This window comes from Balaenoptera physalus (genome assembly GCF_965194825.1).
Source record: "Balaenoptera physalus genome assembly, chromosome: 20".
NCBI classification, from domain to species: domain Eukaryota; kingdom Metazoa; phylum Chordata; class Mammalia; order Artiodactyla; family Balaenopteridae; genus Balaenoptera; species Balaenoptera physalus.
This window is the reverse complement of record NC_138901.1, coordinates 14138244-14163786: the sequence shown is the minus strand read 5'-3', so window position 1 is coordinate 14163786 and position 25543 is coordinate 14138244. Positions and strand designations below refer to the sequence as shown.

The 25543-nt window shown below is 43.7% G+C and overlaps 1 long non-coding RNA gene across 1 annotated transcript; it reads left to right on the top strand.

The window, feature by feature from the left end:
• Positions 1-12322: 12322 nt before the first annotated feature.
• On the top strand, positions 12323-24950 carry LOC309650612. The gene is made up of 2 exons (XR_014257640.1): positions 12323-18118; positions 18419-24950. It is a non-coding gene; the product is annotated as an uncharacterized lncRNA (long non-coding RNA).
• The last annotated feature ends 593 nt before the right edge of the window (positions 24951-25543 follow it).

The window sequence follows — 25543 nt, the reverse complement described above, 5'->3', positions numbered from 1 at the left end:
TCTATAATGAACATCTGTTACTCATGTAATAAAAGTTTAAAATATTGGCTTTTTAGTAAGATTTAAAACATGCAGGGGGGCTTCCCTGGTGGCACAGTGGTTGAGAATCTGCCTGCCAGTGCAGGGGACGCGGGTTCGAGCCCTGGTCTGGGAGGATCCCACGTATCGCGGAGCAGCTGGGCCCGTGAGCCACAGCTACTGAGCCTGCGCGTCTGGAGCCTGTGCTCTGCAACGGGAGAGGCCGCGATGGTGAGAGGCCCGCGCACCGAGATGAAGAGTGGCCCCGCTCGCCGCAACTAGAGAAAGCCCTCGCACAGAAACGAAGACCCAACACAGCCAAAAATAAAAATAATAAATAAATAATAAATTCAAAAATTAAAAAAAAACAAAACATGCAGGGACTTCCCTGGTGGTCCAGTGGTTAGGACTCCATGCTCCTGATACAGGTGCATGGGTTCGTTCCCTGCTTGGGGAACTAAGATCCCACATACTGTGTGGCGCAGCCAAAAAAAAAAAATGCAAATAAAAAAGAATGAAAGGATGACATACACCAACCAATGACATACACCAACAAGGGTGTATCAACTACATGACATCATCAACTAGATGATGGCATCATATGGGATTTTTATTTTCCTCTTTAACTTTGATATTTTCTGAATTTTCCACGAAGAGTATAAAATCATATTTCATATGTTAGTAATATTACATATTACTAATACAAATTATTTCACCCCATACTGGATAAATGGGCAGGGGAAAGGAAATGGTTAGTTAGGAGAAAGTTTACTTCAATAAACTAAAAATAAAAACTTCTGCATTACCATCAATTGCTATAGATTCCTTCTTCAGAAATGTGATTGTCAATGGCAAGATTCCTAAATGAAGCCAATAAAGGTTTACAGTAATTTGCAAATACCGGCAACGCCTTTGTATTGGTCCAAATGGTGGTGGGATCCCTGAGTCAACATCGCCCCCTTCCTGTGGTCATAGCATTTTTCTCTGAGACAAGGACAGCCCTATGCCAAATTCAAGTGAGAAAACTGGAGCTTAACAGGGATCCCTTGGGTCACTTAGATTCAGATTCAATTGCTCAAGTAGAAGCTGAGGGAGATGGGAACCAACAACAACCCCTGTGGAAATGACTTCAGGCTCTTAGCTGACAGTGGGCTCATCATGAGTCATTCCAGTGTCATGGGCTCTTAGCGGAATTCACAGCAGGATTCTATTGGGGATGAGGGTCATGATGGTCGCCCTCTACCCGCAGCCCATCAGCCTACGCCGTAAGCAATACTTTCAGTTCTGGGTGCTATACTGTAAAAAGGACAAAGGAGAAAGAGATCAAGATGCTGAGGCACTTCAAGCCGTGCCCCATGCAGAATGAAAAGCTGAGAAAGAAAACTCAGAGGAACACATCAGCTGCCTTAAAATAACTGGTAAGAGATCGCGTTCAGGTGAATTAAAATTCTTCCACATGGTTTTGCAGGGAGGAGCCATGACCAGTGTGGTGGAGTTGGGATTAGAATTCTATTGAGACAGACCTTGAGACAGGAAGAAGGCTTTCTGAGTCATTTGAATTGGCAGAAGATAACTGGCTTTGAACCTGTTCCTCAGAGTGTGGTCTGCAGAACCACAGCATGGACCTCAGCGGAAGCCCACTAGAAAAAAGTGCTGGGGGACTTCCCTGGTGGCGCAGTGGTTGAGAGTCCACCTGCCAATGTAGGGGACATGGGTTCGGGCCCTGGTCCGGGAAGATCCCACATGCTGTGGAGCAACTAAGCCCGTGCGTCACAACTACTGAGCCTGCGCTCTAGAGCCCATGAGCCACAACTACTGAGCCCGCGTGCCACAACTACTGAAGCCCGTGCGCCTAGGGCCTGTGCTCGGCAACAAGAGAAGCCACCACAGTGAGAAGCCTGTGCACTGCAAAGAAGAGTGGTCCCCGCTCACTGCAACTGGAGAGAGCCTGTGCACAGCAGTGAAGACCCAGTGCAGACAAAAAAATAAATAGTATAAATAAAAAAATAAATTTATTAAAAAAAAAGAAAAGAAAAAAGTGCTGGGTCTCACCCAAGACATACTGAATCAGAACCTGCAGTTCAAAAAAAGATGCCCAGGTGACTCAAATGCACATTCAAGTTGGGGGGGCACTGATCTGGACTACCCACCTGGGGAGGGGATAAGTGTCCTGTTGCTCTGGAGAGAAATCAGAGGCTGGGCTACCCTCATTCAGGAGACTGAGGAGAACTTAAACTGGAGGACTATCCGAGAAAGATTTATGAATAAGAATGTTCATTGAAGCAGAGTTTGAATTAGAAAATCAAAGTCTGGTAGAAGCTATAATGAGAAAATACAAAGCCATTAAAAATTACATCTTAGATGAATATTTAAAAGCATTAAAATGTTCATTAAAGATGGTCATAATACATTAAGGGAAAATAAATTACAAAATAATATGTACAATGTGATATTTACCATGTGTATTTAACATTCTCTTAAAAGTAATTATGAGAACCTTAAAAATATACTTAAAAGGTTATCTAGCCTATGGAGACTGATTGTTTTTTTAAATTTTATTATAAAAAAAGGAAAAATTGCTCATTATAAAATTTGGAAAATGGTAAACACTATAAAGGAGAAATTTAAAATGACTTATTATCTATCACTCAAAGATAACCATTGTATATTTCCTTTTACTGCCGATTCTGTGCAAATTTATGTATTTTAAATAATATTTTTCTGATTATAAAAGTAATACATGTTCAATGTAGAAGATTTGGAAAATCAGAGAAGTACAAAGGAGAAAATTTTTAATATTTAGATAAAATCACTATTAATATTTTGATCCAGCTTGTGTTTTTATGCATAAACATAAAAAAATTAAAACCAAGTTGTTATCATACTGTAAAAACAATTTTACATCCAGATTTTTCACCTATCATGAGACTGTTCCCATATCATTAAATATTATTATTATAAGCGACTATATAGTATTTTATCCTGTAAATATACTTGATTTATTGCCCATTCCAATAGTGATGAATATTTAGGTTGTTTCCAATTTTTCACTAGTTTACATCTATAAAGAACATGCTTGCTGGGCTTCTCTGGTGGCGCAGTGGTTAAGAATCCGCCTGCCAATGCAGGGGACACGGGTTCGAGCCCTGGTCCAGGAAGATCCCACATGCCGCAGAGCAACTGGGCCTGCATGCCACAACTACTGAGCCTGCGTGCCATAACTACTGAAGCTTGCACGCCTAGAGCCCATGCTCCTCAACAAGAAAAGCCACTGCAATGAGAAGCCCGTGCACCACAACGAAGAGTAACCCCCGCTCACCACAACTACAGAAAGGCTGCGCGCAGCAAAGAGGACCCAATGCAGCCAAAAATAAATAAATAAATAATTTTATATATTAAAAAAAAATACACTTGCTCATGACTCCCCGGTCATTTTATTAGACTGAGTCCTAGAACTGGGATTACCTTGAGGTCAAAGGGCATGAACTCTTTCTAGGTACAGCCTTTTTTCAGAAAAATGAGACTCAGTCTCACTGCATGCCCACCAGCCTTTCTTTTCCTAAAAGCTGACAGTATGGACTGGCAAATTCTCTGAACTCAGAGACTTTCTTGGAATTTATTTTTTTTCTTTAATGACATACATATTCAGTTTCTTCCATACCTGTTTGCTTATTCTGATACACTACTTTTTCATGGATCAATTATGGTCATTTATAGTTCTCTTGAAAAATTTTCCACTTCATCAAGAATTGCAGATTTACTAGAATTGAGTTGAACATCATATGTTTTAATTGTTAAGGGGTTTCTTCCCATCTGATATTATAGTCTCTTCCTCATTTCTAATTGTAGCTATTGTGAGGGTTCCCCCTTTTTTTTGTCTACTTAGATCATCAGATGGTTTTAATATTTCAAAGAATCAGCCCTTCAATTTGTTTATCAATTCAAACTTATTTCTGATTCATTTACTTTTCTTTATTATTTCCTTCAGAGAATAACTTCCCAAGCCTAAAAACAATATAAGTGACTACAAAGGAAAAAATTATGAATTTAACTCTATAAAATTATTTTTAAAACTTATGCAGACCCAAGAAAAATTAACACAAAAGTAAAAGAAACAGACTGCACTCTGTTCCCAAATGTGATTAGGAAAGTTTTAATATTTTTATTATGTAGACAAATTCACAAGAAAAAAACCCCAAGAACCCAAACAATGGACGAAGTACTTGCACATATAGTTCAAAGAAAAATTTTTTTTTTTTTTTTTAACTTAATGGCTAAACCTTAGAGGCAACGATGCTCTTTAAGTTCTTTTTTTTTTTTTTAAAGACTTTTTTTAAAGGAATTCCTTTATTTTTATTATTTATTTATTTATTTTTGGCTGTGTTGGGTCTTCGTTTCTGTTCAAGGGCTTTCTCCAGTTGCGGCAAGCGGGGGCCACTCCTCATCGCGGTGCGCGGGCCTCTCACTATCGCGGCCTCTCCTGCTGCGGAGCACAAGCTCCAGGTGCGCAGGCTCAGTAGCTGTGGCTCACGGGCCCAGCCGCTCCTTGGCATGTGGGATCTTCCCAGACCAGGGCTCGAACCCGTGTCCCCTGCATTAGCAGGCAGACTCTCAACCACTGCACCACCAGGGAAGCCCAGAAAAATTTTTAATATTCAAAAATATTTAATGGGGATATAGGTACATGTATAGCTCCACTTTGTTGTAAAGCAGAAACTGACACCACTGTGGAGCAATTATACTCTAATAAAGATGTTAAAAAAATAAAAATTTTTTTAAATTTAAAAAAATAAAGGTTTCCCTATAAAAAAATTTTTTAATTATTCAAGTGTTAAAATATGTATAATTAATTGAATCAGGAAAATACAACAATAAAGAATAACTTCATGTTAGAGTTTCATAGAACTCACTGCTTTTTTTTTATGATAGTCTTATTGAGGTATAATTCACTTGCCATGCAATTCATCCTTTTAAAGTGTACAATCCAGTGGTTTTTAGTGTATTCACAGAGTTGTACAACCATATCACTATCTAATTTTAGAACATTTTCATCATCCCAGAAAGAAACACTGAACCCACTAAAAGTCACTTCCCACCCCTCTCTCCTTCAGCAGTAGACAACCACAAATCTACTTTCTGCCTTTTTAGATTTGCTTATTGTGGACATTTCAAATAAATGGATTTACAGTAAGTGGTCTTTTGTGACTGGCTTCTTTTACTCACTATAATGTTTTCAAAGTTCATCCACGTCATAGCATGTGTCAGTATTACAATCATTAATGAATAATATTCTATTGTATGAATAGACCTCATTTTTGTCTATCTATTCATCATGGGCATTTGGGATGTTTCCACTCTTTGGTGATTATGAACTTTCGTGCACAAGTCTTCATGTGGAAGAACTCTGTCTTTTACACAGCTGGAAATATATAAATTGGATGTAATTCTTTGACAATGTCATATATAAAATGTCCATAGCTTTACCATAATCTCACTTCTCAGAATCTGATTCAAAAAAACCAATAATATAGGATGTGGGAAAGCACTAAGTAGAAAGCTGCTCATCATGATATTATTTAAGCATGTGCCCTGTTTCTCCAGCAAAGGGACAAAAATAAGGACCCATCTTCTTTATAATTTACATGACTGGAGACAAGTTGCTGTCTTTCTTTTATCCCAACAAGCTTTCCCAAAAAGCTTCTGTGCTTCTTTTTGACTGAGAAAATGGGTCAGTCACCAAAGGGGCCCATCTCTGCCACAGTTGCTGGGTGGCTCTCCCACAGGGTTGGAAGGAGGCTGCTGGGCACTTGGGCACAGGTTGGCTACCCCTGCTCATTTCCCCAGGAGGGCAGGCTTCCGGCCCCAGCCCCTCCCTGGCCCACCCTGGTGAGTTCCTCCTCCAGCCCCTCCCCCCACCCCCACCCCCACCCCCACCCTCCGGTGTCTTTTGGACGACAATGAGGATCATCTCAGCCCATTAGTGAGACTAATACCATGAAGCCTCATTAAGGGAAGATTTTCCCACCACTTCCCAACAACTTTTGAGCTCTGCCCTCCAAAGAGTTTGGATGGAATGGTCTCACACTCTGAACTCTTGGAAGCCCCCAGAGTCTGGGGTGCTCTTTGCCTTACATGCACCTGACCACAAGGAGCCACGCAAGGGGGTCTTCCTGAAGATCAGTCCTATGCTCCCCTGGTGGCGCAGTGGTTAAGAATCTACCTGCCAATGCAGGGGACACTGGTTCGATCCCTGGTCCAGGAAGATCCCACGTGCCGCGGAGCAACTAAGCCCGTGTGCCACAACTATTGAGCCTGCACGCCTAGAGACCGCGAGCCACAACTACTGAACCCACGTGCCACAACTACTGAAGCCCGCGCACCTAGAGCCCGTGCTCTGCAACAGGAGAAGCCACTGCAATGAGAAGTGTGCGCACCGCAAAGAAGAGTAGCACCCACCACAACTAGAGAAAGCCCACGCACAGCAACGAAGACCCAACGTAGCCAAAAATAATAAATTTTTTAAAAAGATCAGTCCTACTGCTGACAGCTTCTATTTTTAATTTTTAAAACGGAAACGTTAGTTTTCTGTGAATGGGCAATAAATTTCACTCAAAAATCAAAAAATACAAAGGGATACACAGTGAAAAGGCACCCTCCAATCTTGTCCCAGCCCCCCGCTTAGGGACAATATTAGGGACTAGCCAATATTACAGTTTGGAAACTGATAATACATAATCTTTTTCACACCTTGTTTTCTTTAATTATCATCCCATCTCAGTGCATAACTTGGTTATATCTTAACTTATTTAACCCATCCTTTATTAGCTTGTTTCCAATCTTTTGCTAATCAGTCAACAGTACAACAAATACCCTTATAAAGTCAAAAGGGCTCTGCACCCAAATTCCAATGTGTAGATAGGGGTTTTCCCCCCACACCACCAAGCAATGCTCTGACACCAGCTGGGTATCCTACAGTTCAATTCAGTTCTACACTATCTATCTGATAGCATCAGATTGCACAGGTTAAGGGCTCAGTCCTACAAGACTGCCCACACCCCCCTTCAAAGGCTGATCACAAGCCTAGGTTATTGCCTGTACTTCTGACTGACTGGCTACAGATCAGAGGCTCCAGCAACCCCCTCCTTAGTTTCAATTAATTTACTAGAGCAGCTCACAGAACACAGAGAAACATTTTACTTACTAGATTACCGGTTTATTACAAGAGGATTTAATTCAGGAACAGACAGATGGAAGAGATGCATGGAACAAGGTACATGGAAAGGGTAAGGAGTTTCCATGCTCTCTCCCAGAGCGCTGCCCTCACCAATCTCCGTGTGTTCACCAACCCCGAAGCTCTCAGAACCCTCTCCTTTTAGGTTTTTATGGAGGCTTCAGCACACAGGCATGATTGATTAAATCATTGGCCATTGGTGATTGAACTCAATCTCCAGCCCCTCCCCCTCCCAGGAGGTCGGGGAGGTGGGACTGAAAGTTCTAACTCTCTAATTACATGGTTGGGTCTCCTGGCAACCAGCCCCTAACCATAGGTCATATTAACATAACAAAAGACACCTTTACCACTCTCCTCACTTCGGAAATTCCAAGGGTTTTAGGAGCTCTGTGCCAGCCACAGGACCAAGACCAAATGTATAAATCACAATATCACAAAAGGGCATCATTGCTCATGATAAATCAATGAGTTAAATGGTAAACGTACCCACCTAACTCATAGATGGTGGGATGGGGATTCAAACCAAGGTTCTCTAAGCTAGGGTTTAGGATCTTGACCATGAAGCTAAACTGCATTTTTGGTCCCTCTCAATCTGAAGAAACAGAGTGTTACTGTCCAGGTAATTTTCCAATGAATTGCTCTTAAAGTGAACATTTTTAACATGTTTAACATGTTTAACATTTTAACATTTAACATGTTAACATTTAACATAAACATAACATTTAACATTTAACATAACATAACATAACATTTAACATAAACATAACATTTAACATAAACATTTAACATGTTTAACATTTTAACATGTTTAAGAATATTTTGTTTCCTTTTCTGTGAAATAGCTCTATATAGTCTTTGACCATTTTCCACTAGGTTACTGGCTTGTTCCCTTACCAATTGTAGAAACTCTTAATATATTAGAGAAATTAGCCCTTTCTGTATTCAAAATCGAAAATGTATTTCACTGTTTGTCATTTTTCTTTTGACAGCTTGTATAGAGGTTTCTGCCATGAAGAAATTAGATTTTATATGATCATATTTATTCATTTTTAAATTTTATGGATGCTGGACTTCGTTTCATACTTGGACAAGATTTTCATTTATGAAATAATAAAAAAATTCTCCAGTGGATTTTTCAAGTATTTTTATAGTTTCTTAGGGTTTGGTTTTTTGGACATCTAAATATTTGGTGATCTTGAAATATGTCCTAGTTCAAGTTATGGATTTGAGGGTTTTTTTCTTCCAGTTGGCTACTCAGTTGTCCCCAACACTGTTTCTTTTTTTAGTTATCTATATTCCCCATTAATTTATATATCCTTATAATATATCAAATTTCACTGAAAACATTCAAGTGATACCTTCTTCTAGTTTATAAAAAAAACTGAGTATTGACACCCCTTATGAACACCAGGGACACCTTAAATATTTGGTAACAGAGACCAACAATAGGATTCTGGTTAAAGCGTATTCTTGTAAATCTCCCTGATGAAATCCCTTTAAAGCGACGATTAAAAAGAGTATGTCAAAATGTAGGGGAAATGCTTCTGATGCAAATGTCAAGTGAAAAAGGAAGGATATAAACTTTATGCAAACCAAGAATATGACCACATTCTGAAAACATGCATAGCAAAGAATCATATGAGCAAAACACCAGAGGATAATAGTGGTTTTGTTGGGAGGAGAGACAAGAGATTCCCCCTACCTTTTTTTCCCTGAATTTTTTGAAAGCGGTGGTATAATTTTCAAATTTAATTTTTAATAATGGCAGACTGTCCATATGGGTTTTTCTCCTCTGTCTCAGGAGACCTCATTACAATGATAGTAAAGAAATAAAAAGATTACAAACCTATGAGGAAAGAAGAAAAACAAAGGAAGCAAAATATCTCATGGTTGAAAAATTCCAACACATTTTTGGGAGAGGGCAAGCTGGTGGAGGAGTGGTAACAGACACCACAGAGCTGTGAAGGAAGCGACAAGAAGGCGCTGGGTGGGGTGGTGATTAAAGTAAAACATGTCACTTGTGGACAGGACTCCAGACTCCCCTCCTGGGAGATGTCGCTGACTCACTGTGCGTGCCCTCCAGCCAAGACACTTAGAAGTGCTCCTGCCTCTTTTCTCCCAGCTGAACAAGGAACACTGTGTTTAAAGTCTCTAGCTTCCACTTGGGGCTGTGGGGAGGTTAATTACTATTTGAGAAGGTATGTGAGCTGGTGGGATAAAAGACCCAACAGGCAGGAGGAAGGTTATTACCAGTCATGTAACCCTTTAAATCCCATGATCCTCTCATGCACCCAGGAGGCCAGCACTCTGGGTTTAGAGTTGGGCAGTGCAGGTGCAGCCTAATGCACGCTGTGGCCAAATGGTCACATCACTATCAGAACAGGGCGGAGGTGGCCAACTTAAAGATATGAATGGACGTGAGACTCCCAGCCGGGATACCAGCCCAGGCACATCCTTGAACTAGTGACCTGTCCTCCTTGGTCCCCTACCCAATGCCCCTGTTCCTCCCCAAATCTGGAGCCCTGTCTTTTTAAAATTTATTTTATTGAATTATAGTTGATTTATAATGCTGTATTAATTTTTGCTGTATAGCAAAGTGATTCAGCTATACATATATATATATTCTTTTTCATATTCTTTTCCATTATGGTTTATCACAGGATATTGAATTTAGTTCCCTGTGCTACACAGTAGGACCTTGTTGTTCATCCATTCTACATATAATAGTTTGCATCTGCTAATCCCAAACTCCCAATCCATCCCTCCTCCACTCCCCCTTCCCCTTGGCAACCACAAGTTCATTCTCTATATCTGTGAGTCTGTTTTGTAAATAAGTTCTTTTGTGTCATATTTTATTTTTTTTATTTATTTATTTGGTTGCGCTGGGTCTTAGTTGCAGTTCGCGTGCTCCTTAGTTGCAGCAGGCAGCCTCCTTACTTGTGGCATGAGAACTCTTAGTTGCAGCATGCAAGTGGGATCTAGTTCCCTGACCAGGGATCGAACCTGGACCCCCTGTACTGGGAGTGCAGAGTCTTATCCACTGCGCCACCAGGGAAGTCCCTGTGTCATATTTTAGATTGCACATATAAGTGATGTCATATACTATTTGTCTTTTTCTTTCTGACTTACTTCACTTAGTAAGATAATCTCTAGGTCCATCCATGTTGCTACAAATGGCATTATTTCATTTTTTTTTTAGTTTTTTTTTTAATTGAAGTATAATTGTTTTACAATGTTGTATTAGTTTCTGCTGCACAACGAAGTGAACCAGCTATATGTATACATATATACCCTCCCTCTTGGACCTCCCTCCCACCCCCTATTTCATTCTTTTTTATGGCTGAGTAGTGTTCCATTGTACATAAGTACCACATCTTCTTTATCCATTCATCTGTCGATGGACATTTAGGTTGTTTCCATGTCTTGGCTATTGCGAATAGTGCTGCTATGAACATAGGGGTGCATGTGTCTTTTTGAATTAGAGTTTTTGTCCAGATATATGCCCAGCAGTGGGATTGCTGGATCATATGGCAACTCTATTTTTAGTTTTTTAAGGAACCTCCATACTGTTTTCCATACTGGCTGCACCAGTTTACATTCCCACCAACAGTGTAGGAGGGTTCCCTTTCTGGAGCCCTGTCTTAAGTTCTTACTTAGAGCTCCTTGCTGCCCTGCCTTAATCCTACTTATCAAGACAAGTCCAGTCTGCACGCTGGGAGCCCCGATACCCTAGAATTGCTACTCAGAATGCAGTGCTCTTGTCAAGATGTCCAAATGTGGTACAATTTGGTGATCTCCAATAAATTGATGGTGTTAGCACACCACACACACACACACAAACTTGATTTCAGGAACTTGCCAGTGGGCTAGGATCCAGTCTCCTTTCTATGGCTTGGAAACCAGATGGGACTAAAAATATTCCTGTATTTATTCAGTCAATTGTCTTCATTCTTTCTTTGAGGGAATGAATTTCTAAGCCCAGAAATGTAGCTTTGAAGACCACAATAATCATTCATTGAAAATCCGCTCTATAGGTCAGTCCCTGTCCTAGACCCTATGAAAATGCAAAGAAATACAACTCCTACCTCAGAGCTAGCTAGACTATTTACACTCCTTTTAAAGATCTAAGCGTTCTTTTCTCAATGAGGGCGGGAACCATGTCTGGCTTATTTGTGCTGTATATTGCAGTAATTCATCCAGTAAATATTTACTGAACACCTACTATGTGCCAGGCCCCGATTCAGGCACTGGAAATACAACAGTGAATGAAAACAAAGTATCTATTCTCAATCTAGATTCTAGTAAGAGAGATAGACGATAAATTAACGAAGAAAGAAACCCGCAATATGTAAAGCAGTGATAAATGCTTAGGAAAGATTAAGAAGGGTAAGGAGACAAAAGTGTTGGAGGATGCTATTTCACAGAGGTTTGTCAGGGGAGAGTTCTCTGATGAGGAGAAGTTCAAGCAGAGACTTGATTAGGCGAGGAAGCAGGCTGTGTAGAGATCTGGAAGCAGAGGGAGCTGGAAGTACAAAATCCTCAAGGGAGGAACAACCAACAGTGCGTGTTGGAGAACAACATATTGAGTGGAGTGAGCAAAGTTCGGGTGCAGTCGGAAATGGGGGTTGGGGAGAGGGAGTGGCATTGCCATGTAGGGCCTTTTAGATAAGGACTTTGTGTAAGCTTTGTATAGAAATACAACACAGGTAGAGAAAAGTACACAAATTGTAAATGTACAACTCAATGAATTTTCACCAACTGGACCCACCCATTTAAACCACCGTCCCAACTGAACTTCAGAACACTGCCAGCAACCCTGAAGCCTCTCTCATGCCTCCTTTGTCATTATCACTCCAAGGATAACCACGACTTCAACTTCTATTACCGTAGATTAATTTTGCCTGTTTTTGAACTACATGCAAATGGAATCATACAGTATTACCCTTTGGTGTCTGACTTTGTTCACTTAATATTATGTTCGTGAGATTTGTCCATGTTGTTGTGTATAGTCATGGTTTGTTTTTTTCATTACTCTGTGGTATTGCACTGTGTGAATCAACTACCATTTCTCTATTCTACCACTGATCAGCATTTGGATTGTTTCCAATGTGAGGACTATTTCGAATAATACTGCTATGAGCATTCTCGTTTGTGTCTTTTGGAACACGTGAGTATGCATTTCAGTTGAGTAACTATCAGGGATGGGATCTGGGGGCATGGGTTTTTCTTTGGTAGACACTACCAAACTGTCTTCAGATTTTGCTTTTTAATCTGAGTGAAAAGGGAAATCATTCGAAGGTTCAAAGTAGAGAAATCGCATAATCTGACCTACATCTTTAAAGGATCACTTACTAGAAGTCTTTAAAGATTACATTTTTCAAAAGTTCAGCACATGAAATAAAACCCAAGCTAGCTGGAGCCAGCACTAAAAGCATGACTCCAAAGTTATATCTCTAGCCAGGACCTCTACTCTGAACCACAGACCCATGTCTGCATAGCCTACTCGACAACTCTACGTGGATGTCTAATAGGCATCTCAAACTTTCTATGGCCAAAACCAAATTCTTGATATTCTGCCCTGGACCAGCTCCTCCTACAGGGGTCCCCATCTTAATTAATAGCGGCTCCATTCTTCAATTTACTTGGGCTAAAAACATTGGTGTTATCTTTGTCTCCTTGTATTTTTTCACACCCCGTATCCTATCAGCAGATCCTGTGAGCTCCATCTTCAGAATATTCTGGAACCACTGGTCACCATACCCCCGCCCTACCTCTCTAGACCATCATTATCTCTCCCCTAGACTATTGCAGTGCCCATCTAAGTGGTCTCCTAGCTCCCTGTCACTCTTCTATTAAAATTCTCCTGTGGTATCCCATATCACAGAGTGACAACCAAAGTCCTTACTACTACTCACAGGTTACAGCGTGGTATGGCTCCCTTTACCTCTCTGGCTTTGACTCCTGTGCCTTTCCCCTCCTCACTCCATTGTAGCCACACTGGCCTTTCCCCTGTTCACCAAACAGCCCAGGCACACTTCCACCTCAGGGCCTTTGCACATGCTACTGCCTCTGCCTAGAATGCTCTTGCCCCCCACTGCTCACTCCCTTGCCTCCTTCCAGTCTTTACTCAAAACTTCTTCTTCCAACAAAGACTTCTCGAGCCACCTTGTTGAACATTTCATGCTTCTCTCTGTGCTCAACATTTCACATTTGCTTTCCCAGCTTTGTTTTCTCCACTTAGCATTTATCACTATCTTACATGCCATAATTTTTATATGCTTTATCTTGTTTATCAGCTGTCCCTGCCAGTGGATCATACCTAATTGCCATAAGGACATTGATTTTTATGTTTTGTTTACCTCCATAGCCCAGCATCTAGAATAGGCTTGGCACATAGTAGGTACTAAATAAATATTTATTGTCTGAGTGAATGAATGGATGGAAAGGATCCTTGCCCCAGATCCTTTCTTGATTACCTGTGCCTGAGAAGCTGATGACAAATCAGAGGTGGCTTCTAAGCATCTCCAGTAAGTTGGAGTTGCCGATAGAAACATTTTCCTTCTATCCTCTCCCTTCCTGGCATGCAGGGACCTGGGAAAAGTGTAGATGCTGATCGATATCTCTGACTGGGAAGGAAGATGGGATTAGGTACTAGAAATTAGAGGAAGGATGTCTCCGCCCGTCTGCTCCCAGCAACAGAGGCTGCGATCTGCCTGGCAAGTCGCCTGCTCTCAGAAACAGGATGTGTCCAGAGAGGAAGTGACTGCAGACATGGTTGGGGGGGAAATGCCCTGTGCCTGAGACAGAACACTTGAGGCTAGTCATTCTGGAGCCTTCCAAGGGTCCATTCCTGGGGGATGAGTAAATTCTGCTCCATGGTCTCGTGGTGACTCACTGTATCTTGGGGAATGTGCAGCCCATCCCTAAGACCGGGCGAACAGGTGTTTCCTTCTTTGGGGTTCCCAGCTTGGGTGACTGATTGCTGAAGGGGAGAGAATGCTGATTCCAAGCCCACAGCCAGCTCTGGTGGGCTGCGAGATTAACCTGCTTCTGTGCCAGCGTCTTCCTGGGGATGATATGAGCGAGGAAGTGAACACTTGGCAAGGCAGCAGGTCTTGGTGCTGTGTCTGCCATCTGGGGGAGGAATAACTCAGTGACAGAGAGAGGATCGAGAGCGGCTGTGTGAAGGCTCTGTAGGAAATGTCAAAGGGAGTAGCTTTCTAGCAAGTCGTTTTACTAATCTTGATTTGAGGTCAGAGGTTAGACGGTCTAAAAGCCCATTGCCCAGGGATCTCTAGGAAACCTGCTTTCTGTGCCTTTCCCCAGAGTGGGCAAGGAAGCAAGCTTGGCCTGAACGAGCCTGGGGCCCATGCTCAGGGCCCCCAGCAGAGGAATCTCCCAACATTGCTGAGGTGGTCCAGCCTCAAGACCATGGAGGCTGTGGCCTGAAGTCTTATTTGGCAGCCAGGAGAGAGAAAAACAGTTCCTGCAGACTCTCCACAGCAGCTCTGCCCTGGTGGGCTCAAAAATTTGGACTCTGTATTTTGGCCAAAGGGCATTAATGTCATAAAACCCGTACCAGGAAACTTTTGATGAAAAATAGCTTGGCTGTTTAAGAAAAGAACCACAGGGCTTCCCTGGTGGCGCAGTGGTTGAGAATCTGCCTGCCAATGCAGGGGACACGGGTTCGAGCCCTGGTCTGGGAAGATCCCACATGCCGCGGAGCAACTAAGCCCATGAGCCACAACTACTGAGCCTGCGCATCTGGAGCTTGTGCTCTGCAACAAGAGAGGCCACGACAGTGAGAGGCCCGCGCACCGGGATGAAGAGTGGCCCCCGCTCGCCACAACTAGAGAAAGCCCTCGCACAGAAACGAAGACCCAACACAGCCAAAAATAAATAAATAAATAAATAATAAATAAATTTTAAAAAAAGAAAAGAACCACAAACACAGTGCTCAGCATAGAAATGGGCAGATGCATCAATTCAAGTTCCCAGAAGAACAGAAAAAGCAAGAAAACTCTCTCAACACTTGGCGTGACCACAGCAATCTCCAGACAAGCTCTGGGCCTTGTGTTTATGGTGAAATGCAGTGAGCAGCTCAAAGCTTGGAATGTTATTATGAACATTATGATTATTATAATAAAAGCTGAGGTATTTTTTTTCTTTCTCTCTGAAAACCAAAGCAAGCATCTTTAAGCTTGTCTTTGATAAGACGTTAAAGGTAGCAGGAGGTCTCATCCTGGCAGGCTTCTTCTAATACATTTATTTACAGAAAAGAGCTCATATGGTACAAAGCATCTGCAGCCTACTTTTTTTGCTTAAGCAATTTGTCATGAGCATCTTTTTACGTCAATATGTAAAAATCTACATTCTTCTATGTGCTTCCTGTAGACTGAGAAACAAAGGGATCTTTCTTGATGGAAGACATGGAATCATCTTGGGAATGGCCTGGAGGTGGGCCCCAAAGCAGGCATCCACTCTGCTAAATTCTCTTTTAAATATTCCCACAGGAGGAGCTCACCACCCCAGCCCTTGGTCACGTTTAGCAGAAACTGGTCCATCTTTTTTCTGAGCCCCCTCTTCTGTGTGACAGCCAGAAAGGTGGGAACACCTCTAGGCCGTCTTGAGTTCTCCCCTCCTGTAATTTCCCCTCACCTTACTCCCATCTCACTTTTTCCTTTCTAGAAACTGGAGATGGAAGGCTAAGCAACCGATCTTTCTGGTAGCGTGAAGAACCCTTCCAGTTTGCCTGAGAATGAGGGTTTTTCCCGGAACATGGGACTTTGAGTTTTAAAATCAAGAGAGTCCCAGGGAAACCAGGAAGGTTAGTCACCCTATTCCCAGAATCATGGGGGGTGAGGGGAGACATGGTCAAATTTGACTAAGTTGCTAGAGATCCCCTTTTCACAGTTCTACCCAGGTCAGGTTGGAAGTTTCTGAAAGGCACGCTCTCTGAGATTCGACTTGGCCTGCTTAGGTCCCAAGTCCACCCTGGAAACAGTCGCCAGGACAGGGGATGGATGCTTGGGCGGCAGAGGAGAACTAGCCACCAGGAAGGGGACCCGCTGAGGACGATGACCCCTTCCACTCAGCAGAGGCTTCACGGGGCTGAAACCAGCCACAACCTCTCCCCAGACTCTCCCATTTGGCCTCACGTGAAATGGCTTAATCTCACTGAGCCTCTGTTTCCTCATCTGAAAGTGAGAAGAGGATTAGGATGCAGTGACATATGTCTGACCCTTAGCAATATCGAGAAATCTCTAGTGACATGTGGAGGGATCTCCAAGGTGCTGGAGTGGAGGTCAGGGGACGGTTCAGTAGAAGGTCATGCTGTCACCGCCCACCCAGCCGGGCAGTTCCCCTTGTCCTCCCAGAGCCAGCCAGCCATTCACTCATCTCCACTAAAGGCAGCAAGGTCAAGGGCCATTCAGACCCTCTGGGTCAGTTTGGTTAGGGGGCGGTTTGCACAAAGCTTTGCTTGTTAACTTTATTGGGCCCAGAAGGTGTGCATTATAGAACACAATGTTCATGCCAGTGTCTCCGACCACAAACCCCAAGAGTCCAAATGTTGAGACGCTCAGGAAGTCTAAAGGGTCCTCTCGTCTTCAGAGGCCCAACCCAGCTCACAGGAATGGCATGCATCAAAAGGCAGGAAGTCCCTACAAGTCTGTCCCATCAAGCCACCAGACACTGGTCACCTTTCTGTGGCTGCACAAGAAGTCAAGTTCTCAGGGAGGGGTGAGGTGATCTGGGACTTTCGAGGCCAGGGTGGAACCCATGCCTGAGAAACGAGGCCACCACAGGAAGCGGGCTCCCCTCTGCCAATAGAGGGACTCAGAACTGGGCCTCAGCTCCCTCATGGGATAAGTGACATTTTGGTTCCTGTTTCCTTCCCTCTCTGTTTTTCTTCCTTTTTTTTTCTGCATACATTCTCCAAGGAAGTATCAAACATGTACTGCAACTCCCAGGAACAAGCCCCCAGAGAAACACGGAGAAGAGTGGGTGGCCTTCCTTCAAGATCTGATGTATCAAAGGCCCAGGACAATCCTGGCCCATCACTCTCCACTGCCAGCCGTGCCTCACCACTGACTTGGTGGCCCAGGGCGCCAGCTCCCTATCCCAGGCTTCCTCAGGGGTAAGAGGGAAGGTAAAGGAAGAGAAAGGGAATGGCTTGCACCAACGGGATGGCCTGGCGGGTCACAAAGTCGGGCTTGGTCACGATGGCGCCGGGGGGATTTCTCTGCAGCCCATGGTCTGGTCCCGTGAAGAGAGAAAGAAAGAGAGAGAATCTCTTAGTGAGCTGAAGCAGCATCTTTGCAGAAGAAGGGAGAATAAATAACAGGTCGGCCAGGAAGACCTCCTGGCCTCCTGAAGGCATCTAAAGGTAAAACACACCAACTGGTCATAGGAGTCCTATTTAAGGCAGAAGCAACCCAGAAAGTGAAAGTAAAGAAGACACAGGAGATCAAGAACAGGATGGGAGGAAAAGAGAGGCAGAGAGGGAGACAAATCCCTAGGGAGAGAGGGCAGTGGTGTGCAGCTCCTATTGGCTAAAGCCCTGTCTAGGCCACTGAATGCTGCTAGAAGATTTAGTTATCACAGCATCTTACACATAAGAAAACCGAGCGAATTCCCTGGCTGTCCACTGTTTAGGACTGAGCGTTTTCACTGCCAGGACCCGGGTTCAATCCCTTGTGGGGTAACTGAGATACCACAAGCCATGCAGCACAGCCAAAAAAAAAAAGAAAAAAGAAAAACAACAACAACAGCCAAAACCCATGAAGTTAAATTCTTCACCCTAGGACCACAGGCAGGTATTAGCGGAATCAGAATTTGAACCCAGGGCTGTCTGACTCCAAGGTGCAGGCTTTTTTTTTTTTTTTTTTTTTAATTTATGGCCGTGTTGGGTCTTCGTTTCTGTGCGAGGGCTTTCTCTAGTTACGGCAAGCGGGGGCCACTCTTCATCACGGTGCACGGGCCTCTCACTATCGCGGCCTCTCTTGTTGCGGAGCACAGGCTCCAGACGCGCAGGCTCAGTAATTGTGGCTCACGGGCCCAACTGCTCCGCAGCATGTGGGATCTTCCCAGACCAGGGCTCGAACCCGTGTCCCCTGCATTGGCAGGCAGATTCTCAACCACTGCGCCACCAGGGAAGCCCGGGTGCAGGCTTTTAATACAACTCTACACTTTATCAGTAATTGCCTCAGAGCTGCCTGCTTTGGGTCCACACTTGATCCATGGCTGCTTCTCGTTGCTTATAATTTTTAAAATAATCACCATGTAAAAGAAAATTTTAAATCATAAGGTTAAGTCAATATATACTGAATGGTATATTAAATAGGAAATGGATTTGGCTGCTGCGACAGAGAATCAAAATAACAATGGTTTAAAGAAGCTAAGTTTCACTACCTAACAGCATACACAAAAATAAACTCCAAATGGCTTAAAGACTTAAATGTAAGACCAGACACTATAAAACTTTTAGAGGAAAACATAGGAAAAACCCTCTTTGACATAAACCACAGCAAGATCTTTTTTGACCCACCTCCTAGAGTAACAGAAATAAAAACAAAAATAAACAAATGGGACTTAATTAAACTTAAAAAGCTTTTGCACAGCAAAGGAAACCATAAACAAGACAAAAAGACAACCCTCAGAATGGGAGAAAATATTTGCAAATGAAACAACAGACAAAGGATTAATCTCCAAAATATACAAACAGTTCATGGAGCTCAATATCAAAAAAACAAACAATCCAGTTAAAAAATGGGCAGAAGACCTAAATAGACATTTCACCAAGGAAGACATACAGACGGCCAAGAGGCACATGAAAAGATACTCAACATCACTAATTAGAGAAATGCAAATCAAAACTACAACGAGATATCACCTCACGCAGGTCAGAATGGCCATTATCAAAAAAGCTAGAAACAGTAAATGCTGGAAGGGGTGTGGTGAAAAGGGAACCCTCCTACACTCTTGGTGGGAATGTAAATTGATACAACCACTATGGAAAACAGTATGGAGGTTCCTTAAAAAACTAAAAATAGAACTACCATATGACCCAGCAATTCCACTACTGGGCATATACCCAGAGAAAACCATAATTCAAAAGGAGACATGTACCCACAATGTTCATTGCAGCACTATTTACAATAGTCAGGACATGGAACCAGCCTAAATGTCCATCGACAGATGAATGGATAAAGAAGATGTGGCACATATATACAATGGAATATTCCTCAGCCATAAAAAGAAATGAAATTGAGTTATTTGTAGTGAGGTGGATGGACCCAGAGTCTGTCATACAGAGTGAAGTAAGTCAGAAAGAGAAAAACAAATACCGTATGGTAACGCATATACATGGAATCTAAAAAAAAAAAAAAGTGGTACTGATGAACCCAGTTGCAGGGCAGGAATAAAGAGGTAGACGTAGAGAATGGACTTGAGGACATGGGGTGGGAGGGCGAAGCTGGGGAAAAATGAGAGTAGCATCGACATATATACACTACCGGATGTAAAATAGTTGGCTAATGGGAAGCAGCAGCAAAGCACAGGGAGATCGGCTCGGTGCTTTGCAATGACCTAGAGGGGTGGGATAGGGAGGATGGGAGGGAGGCTCAAGAGGGAGGGGATATGGGGACACGTGTATGCATATGACTGATTCGCTTTGTTGTGCAACAGAAACTAACACGGTATTGTGAAACAATTATACTCCAATAAAGATCTATTAAAAAAAAAAAAATGAAGTTAAGTTTCTCTCTCTGTTAGCAGTCCTTAGCTGTCGGGGCCAGCCTCTTTCTGTCTTGTTGCTCCTCCATCCCAAGAGCATGGTTCAAGATGGCTCAACCCATGACATTCACACTCTAGCCAGAAGAAGGGGGCGAAAGGAAGGGGAAGGCACAACTTTCCTTTAAGGGCACAGCCTGGAAGTTGAACACATTATTTCTCCTTACATTTTACAGACTAGAACATGGTCATAATAACCACATCTAGGGGCAAATGGAGTAGAGGTGAGCCTGAGAGGGTGGTCCCCTCGGCCCTTCAGGCAATTAGGGGAGGCCGGCATGGTGGGTATCTCCAGCCACAAGCAGCCTGGTGGATTACCCCAGCACACCATGCAGAGGTCCAACTTTCTGTGTGTATCATGATGTGCAAATGTTGGGTTCCATTGACTTGTAAGGCTATAACTAGGTGGCATAGAGATCTGGAAAAGAACAGGAAAACATTAAAAAAAAAAAAAGAATAGGAAAATATTCTCCTGGTATTGTATGGTGGGGGATGGATATTAAGGACAAGAACATTAGGACAAACCCCCTTGACTCTCACAAAAAGAAGAATCACCAGTACAAGGACATTTCCCTCAAAACTAATTGCACCTGGGGAAACGATCCCTTAGTTGGCTAGAAAATAACAACAGAGAATTAAAAATCCCAAACAATATATTTGCCGAGTGGAGTCATTAGGGAATAGAAAATAAATTAAAATGATCAAGTAAGATTGATCTCAGGAGTTCAAGAATTGCTAAACATCAAAATTACACAGATGATAATAATAACAGTCTTGCTGGACATTTTGACCCTTCAAATCCACTCTTCACCCTTCCCCATCCTGTTTTATGTCCCTGGTATCTAAGGGCCACATCAATGGGCTTCCTCACCCTGGTTTCTTTCTTTTTTATTTATTTATTTATTTATTTTTGGCTGTGTTGGGTCTTCGTTTCTGTGCGCGGGCTTTCTCTAGTTGCGGCGAGCGGGGGCCACTCTTCATCGCGGTGCGCGGGCTTCTCATTGTCATGGCTTCTCTTGTTGTGGAGCACGGGCTCTACACGTGCAGGCTCAGTAGTTGTGGCTCACGGGCCTAGTTGCTCCGTGGCATGTGGGATCTTCCCGGACCAGGGCTCGAACCCGTGTCCCCTGCATTGGCAGGCGGATTCTCAACCACTGCGCCACCAGGGAAGCCCCCCTCGCCCTGGTTTCTGAGAGGCTCAGCCAATGGGGGCACCGAGAGGACACCAGAGGAAGGGACCATGGTCGGGGTGCTCGTTCCTCTAGCTGCCTGTCTGAGAGCTTGCCACCGGGCTGCTACAGCCCTCGACCGAAGGTCACAGCTCCTGTCAGGCAGCCCTCTCCATCTCTGGATTTCAGTCACCACTCCTGCCCTTGCCCTCTCAGGACCAGGCACGGCAAAGCATTCCACTCTTCCTTGTTGTTTTCCTCACCTTCCTTTCATTAAACTCTCCTCATATTACCCAATTTGAATGGGCTACCTGTTTCCTGCTAGTAATTGGTACCAGGGGTGGCCCAGTACCAAGGGCAGCCCCTCAAAATAGAATCCCATGATGGGTTGCTTACATAATTGAGGAAAGCGGCAATAGCCTCCTTGTAGGAGTGGTGGGCACAGATGGGTCATGTGTAATCAATGGCATTTGGTGGCATTATCATCACTCAACCTATTGGGGGTGGCATGGGATGAAGGGCAGGTAGAGGATAAGGCACTAGGATCTGGAGTGACTTGGGCACTTTTATACTATGGCAATAATGGTCATTATAAAGATTGTGGCGTCACTTGGCTTCTACTGACATCACCAGAGAAAATACGTGGGGAAAAGGAAAAACTGAAAGCTGTGAACGTCGAACTGAGAATCCAATGGACAGTGAGAAAGGCTTGGTGGCAGCTTTGAAGGAGCCCTCATTTCCTGTCCTTGCAGACTGTACATGGCTGAAGACTGAACCCAGGACCTCACTCTACATAAAGCAGAAATGCAGCTCCAATTAAATGTTCAGGGAAGGGCACAGTGGGGAAGTGGTGGGACCCTGAGGCTTAGGATGGGGACATCTGAGTAGCTACAGATAAGGGTGAGAAGTCTGAACTCTCAAGTCCCCTTGAACTTCCCTTATCATCTCAGGCCTTCTCCTGTCTGGGGAACCAACTCATCCCTGCCTTCAGCGATTGCGTTTAGGATGGTTGCTTCACAAAACGGATGTCCAATCTCCTCATTCCTCCAGGACCAAAAGGAGTGTTAGATTCCCAACTTAGCCCAGCTGGCCTGCTCCAGAAGGAGATGGCCTACACACGGAAAGAGTTGCAGGACCTTGCCAATTCAAAGGAAGAGTCCTGGGAGCATATATGCCTGGGAATGGATTCTAAGCACGATAACCTAAGGAGGGTAAATAAAGGTTTGATTGGGTTGAATTCACTGACATGGATGTAGCCAGGTTCCGGCATTGGAGTTTGGCATGAATAATCTCCTACAATGGCTAATTCAGACTGAATTTAATTGTGACCTAAAGTTAATGAGGTTGAGATGCCGAAAATTCCCCGGCATGCTGAGTGTAGAAGAAGGAGTCTGAAAGCTCAAAGAAATAGGGATGTTTAAATGAGTCAATTATATGTGACCTCTCAGCCAACCATATCTCCCTTCCTCTACCTCAAGGCCTGGAGGATACTCCCTTTACCAAGACATTTACAGAAATGTGACAGGGGCACCAGTCTCCTTCAGGAGCTCTGTGGTGACTGTCACTGTGGACTGGAGATGAGGTCAAGGGTGTCACAGAGGAATAGGAGTCTTTGATCTCAATGAGAATAGCCAAATGCCAGAAGGGTAGAGGCCAGGTGGGTGTCTGTCAGATACCACATGGCACAATTACTACTTAATAAACAACAGAGAGGAATAGTAATCAGACTACACTGATTTGTGGGGATCTATATTGATGGCCAATTGATCACAGGGTTCCTGGGAATTAAGTAGGTGAGCGGCCTCGTAAGATGCTACTTGACACGTAAGGAGGAAAAATTCCAGGTCTGTTGGGTAGAAATCTAACTCAAGTTTCCCTGATAGTTACCATGGCCTCCTGTGCAGTTCCCAGAGCTACCATTTTACAGGTCCAGGTCCCACTGACTGAGAGAGAGGCCAAGACCTTTTGAGACAAGGTCTGTAATGCAGTCACAGGTATATACTGTGAATATCTCCCCAAACCCTCCATAGAGGGCCCCAGGGCCAGTTACCATGGTGGCTGTGCTCTAGGGGAAAAGATACACCCAGACTTTCTCGGGGTTCTTAGATATTGGCTCTGAACAGATGTCTCTGGAGACCCCAAAGACCACTGCAGTCTACTGGTCAGAATAAGAATTTATGGAGACCAGATGTAAATGGAATCCTGGCCCAAGTCCAGGGCCCTGTGGTTCTTCTCCTAGTCCCTGAATTTATACAATGAAGACACACACTTCGTGTGGTAGGCAGAAGAATGGTCCTCCCCCGCAAAGATGTGTACATCCTTATCTCCAGAACCTGTGAATATGTTACTTTACAGGGCAAAGGAGAATTAAGGTAGCAGATGGAATTAAGTTCGCTAATCAGATTTCCTTGAAATAGGGAGATTATCCTGGAGAGTGTGGTCCCAGTGTAATCACAAGTGTCCTTAAATGTGGAGGAGAGAGGCAGAAGAGTCAGTGTCAGAGTGATGCAGAAAGATTTGACCAGCCATCTCCGGCTTTAAAAATGAAGAGGCCACAAGCCAAGGAATGCACACAGCCTCCAGGAGGTAAAAAAAGGCAAGAAAATGGATCCTCCCCTAGACCCTTCAGGAAGGAATGGAGCCCTGTGGACACCTTGATTTTAACTCATTGAGACCCATTTCAGACTTCTGACCTCCCAAACTGTGAGATAATCACTATGCGTTGTTTAAAGCCACAAAATTTGTGGCAATCTGTTACAGTGCCATACACTCAGTAAAGGGCAGAATTCCCACATTGGTGCTCTGACCCGCGCAGTGAGGATATTATGGTAGGAATGGCCAGATAGAAGCTATGGAACTTCCCTCTTACCCAATGCCCCACCAGGATGGCAAATCAAAAACAGGACCACACCCCAGTGTTCACTGCAGCACTATTTAAAATAGCCAAGCCATGGAAGCAACCTAAATGTCCATAGACGGATGAATGGATAAAGATGTGGTGTATATATACAATGGACTATTACTCAGCCATAAAAAAAGAATGAATTTATGCCATTTGCAGCAACATGGATGGACCTAGAGATGATCATACTTAGTGAAGTAAGTCAGACAGAGAAAGACAAATATCATATGATATCAATTATATGTGGAATCTTTAAAAAAAAAAAAAAAGATACAAATGAACTTATTTCCAAAGCGAAAGAGACTCACAGACATAGGAAACAAACTTATGGTTACCAAAGGGGAAAGGGAGGTGGGGGGAGGGCTAAATTAGGAGGTCAGGATTAACACATACATACTACTATGTAGAAAAACGATAACCTACTGTATAGCACAGGGAGCTATACCTGAATACGTATATGTATGTATGTACAACTGAACCGCTGTGCTATACACCTGAAACTAACATGATACTGTAAATCAACTATACTTCAATTAAAAACAAAACAGGACTTGGGCTTCCCTGGTGGCGCAGTGGTTGAGAATCTGCCTGCCAATGCAGGGGACACGGGTTCGAGCCCTGGTCTGGGAGGATCCCACATGCCGCGGAGCAGCGGGGCCCGTGAGCCACAATTACTGAGCCTGCGTGTCTGGAGCCTGTGTTCCGCAACAAGAGAGGCCGCGATAGTGAGAGGCCCGCGCACCGCGATGAAGAGTGGCCCCCGCTTGCCACAACTAGAGAAAGCCCTCGCACAGAAACGAAGACCCAACACAGCCATAAATAAATAAATAAAAACAAATACTTTAAAAAAAAAAAACAAAAAAAAACAAAACAGGACTTCCCTGGTGGCACAGTGGTTAAGAATCCGCCTGCCAATACAGGGGACACGGGTTCGAGCCCTGGTCCAGGAAGATCCCACGTGCCACGAAGCAACTAAGCCCGTGTGCCACAACTACTGAGCCTGCGCTCTAGAGCCCGTGAGCCTCAACTACTGAGCCCATGTGCCACAACTACTGAAGCCTGCGTGCCTAGAGCCCGTGCTCCACATCAAGAGAAGCCACCGCAATGAGAAGCCTGCGCACCGCAATGAAGAGTAGCCCCCGCTCAACGCAACTAGAGAAAGCCCACGCGCATCAATGAAGACCCAATGCAGTCAAAAATAAATAAATAAATAAACAGAAAAAAACAAAACAGGGAGTTTCTGGCGGGCCAGTGGTTAAGACTTGGCGTTTTCACTGCCATGGGCCCAGGTTCAATCCCTGGTCAGGGAACTAAGATCCCGCAAGCTGTGTGGTACGGCCAAACAAACAAAAAACAAACAAAAAAAACAAAAACCAAACCAGGACCAAACCCCTAGGGAAACTGCAGTAATTAGTGTCACCATCAAAGACC